General features: G+C 34.0%; 1 non-coding gene across 1 annotated transcript; it reads left to right on the forward strand.

Annotated features, from left to right (window-relative positions):
* Positions 1 to 739: 739 nt before the first annotated feature.
* On the forward strand, positions 740 to 813 carry Trnav-cac (transfer RNA valine (anticodon CAC)). Its single transcript has one exon. It is a non-coding gene; the product is annotated as a tRNA-Val (tRNA).
* Positions 814 to 5,502: the final 4,689 nt, after the last annotated feature.

Below are 5,502 nucleotides of genomic sequence, written 5' to 3' on the forward strand. Positions count from 1 at the left end.
TTGTTACCAATAAATGTCCTTTATTTCAGGGCATTTGAAATAAATGTAGTTCCTATACCCCTGACTTAGAAAAAATTATCCTTCTAGTCCTTGAGTTTTAAGGGCTAGCAATATAGGTTGACAATCCCTCATTTAAATTCTTTCAGACAGGTAAGTTTTGAAATTCAGAATTTTCCATTAAATAGAAGATGTAGCACATATACAATGGTAAGCACTTCCAGATAAATTTGTGACAATGACTTGTAATCAAATGCTTTCTTCTTCTTCTTCTTCTTCTCCTCCTCCTCCTCCTCCTCCTCCTTCTTCTTCTTCTTCTTGCTAAAAATGTGTCAACATTCATAATTAGTGAACTTTTTTGAAAACTTACTGAATGTTCATCTCAGGCTTTACTGAAAAGTGGAGTTTCTGAAGAAAAAACTTGATACAGAACTCTTCAGATTTTATATTTTCAGTTAAGTTTCTGTGTATCCCCCTCTTGTCTATAGAGAGATAGATATACAGATATATATGGATGTGTCTCTGTATATAAAAATGTTATATCATACTGTAGAAACTATTTACTTCATAAAATTCACTTTTAGTTATTGTTGTTACAGAATTTCTTATAAGACAGAGAGCTTAGAGTTAAATTATATCATTTTCATCATCATGTAGTCATCAACATCATAGAAAAAATGAATTACAGTTTTACCTTATTTCTCAAATGTACTTGTGTTGAACTAAAAATTCCATCTATGACTGGAGATATAGCTCAGTTGGTAGAGTGCTTGCCTCACATGCACAAGGCCCTGGGTTCAATCCCCAGTGCCACAAAAAAGAGAAATTCTAGTGCTGGTGTTGTAGCTCAGTGCAAGAGTGCTTGCCTATCATGTGTGAGGCACTCAGTTCAATTCTCAACACTATGTATAATAAATAAAATAATTAATGGTCCATTGACAAATGAAAAAATAATTTTTAAAAAGAAATTTCATATAAAATTTGCTGAAATCTAAACAAAAGTTATTTTAACCATATGTATTTTAGGTGAACATTTTCACTATCCCTGTGCTTTGCACAAAGTCTTTTAAATATAGCCAACTCTTGGAGAATATAAGCTATGTCAATACCATTCATCTCTTTCTGATGACTGATTAAAAGGATGCAAGGTAATTCTAGCAGAAAGAGTATTCAGCAGATGCAAAAATATAATTTTTTTACTGCACAATAAATAAAAGTAATTTGAATGTACCTCAGTTTTTTTTTCCTATTAACTGTGCTGATCATTTTTTATGACTTTTTTTGGCTTTTAAAGAACAAGACCTCCTGGCACTTAATTGTTAAACAACATTTTTAAAACATTTCTAAAACTACTTGTTCAGTAGATTTTTCCAAATAATTATTTTATTCTCATCATTTTTATATAATAATGATAATGAGTAAGGAAAGCATTCTAAACATAAATTTACGCTGCATTTGTAACCTTAGAGGAAAAGAATTCATCTAAAAGACTGTGGTCATCATTATTAATAAATATTCAAAAATTATACAGGAAACTTACATTTTATTCAATGTTATGACTTTTAATGTACTATGTGAACATGTAGCTTGAGTTTTGCTTTAAATGTATGAAATTCAACTTGTGTACATTATGTTAAGTGAAATAAACCAAACTGAGAAGTCAAGGGTCATATGTTTTCTTTTATATGTGCATACTAGAGAGGAAAAAGGAAAAGAAAGGTGAATTGTGGTGGGATCTCAAAGATCATAGGGAGTTAGTAGAGAAAAGAGACCAGGGAGAAGAGAGAGGAGGGAAAGAGGAAATGCTAGGGAATCAAAATGGCCAAATTATACTGTTATAATTTGCACATACATGAATATGTAATATTGAATACCACCATTATGTAAAACTGTTATGCACCATTGAGAAGTACAGGAAAAAAAATATGAAATGTGCTTTTTACATATTTTTCTCTTAGTTCAAGTGCTTTTAATTCAGCTTTCTACTCAACTGTTTAGTTCAATGAGTATGTCTGTCAGGACATAATTACAAACCACGAAGCTCATCTTTACTATTCTGAGTAAAAGAGAAATCTGTTAAATTGTAAAGGGGATTCATCAAATCTTCTTCAGGACCACAGATTCAGGCCAGTCATTTACATAGTCAAGAAATACAGCCAAAATATACCATTCGTTAGTCCTAAGGAGGATGTACTTCACCTGGTGCTGGGCACAAGACCAACAGACACTGATATAGCACTGATTTTAGGATGTTTGGCCATCACTGTGCCTTTACTCTGAATATTTGTCCATCATACTCATGACAGTGGTTTCTCTGCAGTGTCTGTTATGTCTCTCTCATTCTAATCTACATCCCATTGGAATGTGTGCATATTATGAATTCTGTATAAAACATCTGATGTTGGTTTCTCCAGAGCTGAGAATGTATATCTGGCTTCTACTTTAGGAAGAAAGTAAAATTTAGGTAAATGTTGAAAATATCCTGGATGGGCCAAAAGCATGAGACATTTGATCAAAATATTGAAATTTGATGGTGATTTTATTTAAAAATCTAAAAATATTTATTTTTATTTTTTTATTTATTTTTTCACAATGGTTGTCTGCAGATGAGAGAGCTGAAGGAACCAATAGTTGCTCACTACAGGTATCTGGAATGCTCACTCCAGGAATTTGGAACTTCTGTTTTTATTTATTTATTTATTTATTTTTTATTAGTTGTTCAAAACATTACAAAGCTCTTGACATATCATATTTCATACATTTGATTCAAACGGATTATGAACTCCCATTTTTACCCTGTATACATATTGCAGATTCACATCGGTTACACATTCACTTTTTTACATACTGCCATACTAGTGTATGTTGTATTCTGCTGTCTTTCCTATCTTCTACTATCCCCCCTCCCCTCCCCTCCACTCCCATCTTCTCTCTCTAACCCATCTACTGTAATTCATTTCTCTCTCTTGTTTTTTTTCCCCTTTCCCCTCACTTTCTCTTATATGTAATTTTGTATAACAATGAGGGTCTCCTTCCTTTACCATGCAATTTCCCTTCTCTCTCTCTTTCCCTCCCACATCTCGTCCCTGTTTAATGGTGATCTTCTTCTCATGCTTTTCCTCCCTATTCTGTTCTTAGTTGCTTTCCTTATATCAAAGAAGACATTTGGCATTTGTTTTTTAGGGATTGGCTAGCTTCACTTAACATAATTCCCTAAAGACCTTAAAAGAACATATTATAGGAATACGGCTACAACGATGTTCATAGCAGCACAATTCACAATAGCTAGACTGTGGAACCAACCCAGATGCCCGTCAATAGATGAATGGATAAAAAAAAAAAAAAACGTGGCATTTATACACAATGGAGTATTACTCTGCAATAAAAAATGACAAAATCATGGAATTTGCAGGGAAATGGATGGCACTAAAAATATTTTTTTAAATACTGATGGCCTCATGGTATCAAAATCATAAAAATGACAGCAGCAGCATTGGTAGTGGGAAGATTAGTTCTAAAGTTGCCACATTGGTTGTGTGGTCTGGGCAAAGGCAAACACAGGTTGAATGGTAATGCCATTACTGATCACAGGGAGAGTGGGTCATTAAATGTGAGAATCATTACCCTCATCTGAGGCATGAATATCTTGGCCTTAAGCACTGACAACTTTGACTTAAACATTAAGAGACTCAGTAGGAGCAACAACAGAATAGTTGCTTTGACTGCTGAAGAGAGTGAAAGCATTGTTCCTAAGAGTCAATAGTAGAAGGGCCACCATGGGTCCTGGGTTTCAGGTTAGTGGAAGAGCACTTTCCCAGCATGTAGGAGGCCCTGGATTTGATCCCCAGAACCACCAAAATAAATAACAAAAAGTACAAGAACTCTCATGTTGAAGCAGATCAAGTACACACACCAAAAAGACCTTTACCAAAATTAAGCTTTCCCAGAAATCCCCACCATATTTATAGCATATAAGCTTCTCGTTAGAAAGATTCTTACTGAGGATGTCAGCAGGGTTTCTGAGGAGGGTATTGTGGTTTGAAGCTTCCTCTTTCTTGTAAATGTTAGATTTGCAAACAAAATGTGATACAGTCTGTCTCAAAGAGACTTGTTGCTATGTAAAAGATACTATCTCAATTTTTTTTGGTAAAGCTTGTAGAATCTCTGACTAGCCTAATATGGGCAAAGAGTAACTGTTATGTACCCACCCACTGACATGTAACCACCCCACTGAGTATAAATTTTAAAGAATTTCCAGATTCTGGGGTCCAGAAATTTTTAGGTTTAGCCCCTCTGGAACAATGCACCTAAAATTAGCCTGCTTCCTGAAAATTCCTCAGGTGGTTTGGCCTCATCTGCCCTACATCAATATCTTGAAAAGACATAGTACAACTGTCTGTAGTATTAGCCATGATTGCTACAGAGAACAATTCTAAGTACTTTGCATATTGAAAAAAAACTATTTCTTGATGAGCCAATGGGGGACTTTTGAGGGATTCTAATAATATTTGGAAAGAAAATGAGGTAAACCTGAAGCCCCCACAAAGCAGACAATATTGAGATTCCATTCCAAACCTGAGGTTTGTGAGGTCTGATATTCACATTGATTTCAGTGTGTTGAAGTGGCTGCGTTGACATATTGTGAGGAAAATCACCACCAATATATCACAGAATTAAATTTATATAACCTGAAGTGTCTAGGGTAGTCATATAAAATATTGACTTATATTTTTAATAAAAATGAAATCTCATAGGAGCCTAATATAGACAAGAATTAAATATATAGTTGCTCTGAATAAAGCAGGGTTTAGAGATGTGGAAAGAGATCTCAGTCTTCCCCTCACTCCATCTCTATTTCCCCATCACTTCATCTTCTTTCCATAAATGTTTCTGGGACACTTCCCAAGTGCCTCTCTCAGAATTTGAAACCCAGTGATATAATGATTTTAAACTAAAGTCTCAAATAATACATAAAATGTCATTAGTAGAAGAGGAAACCCATTGTTTGCTTGTCTCCTCAAATAAAGTACAGGTTTAGGGGTCCAAAAACAATGGACGTAAATTTCAACTTAATATTTAGAACTTTAAAATTTATAGAACTTTCTGAAAATGGAATAAGGGCTTTTAGGATTAATTTCCTGATAACTGGAAATTTTCAGAGACCAGATGATTACTAATGATGTTCAAGCTAATTTAAATAATCAGTACAGTGGTCATCCTTAGATTCTATCATTATATGAATTCATTCTGGACATCATCTGTAATTGACCCTACAGTCACCTCCTGCCATGACCATCAAGTAAATTGGAAATTATTTTGAAACATTTCTATATAACATTTTAAGATCTCAATAGCATAAAATCTCCATACTTACCTCTTTATTATTACATAAGGACCATTATTTCTTTGAAATTCAGCACTATGAAAAAGAATAATTATCTTCTAAATGCTTCCAAAGAACATAATCCATAGGTGGAGGTAAAATATCAGTGCATTTCCCCAAGT

This window comes from Callospermophilus lateralis, chromosome 1 (genome assembly GCF_048772815.1).
Source record: "Callospermophilus lateralis isolate mCalLat2 chromosome 1, mCalLat2.hap1, whole genome shotgun sequence".
NCBI lineage: Eukaryota > Metazoa > Chordata > Mammalia > Rodentia > Sciuridae > Callospermophilus > Callospermophilus lateralis.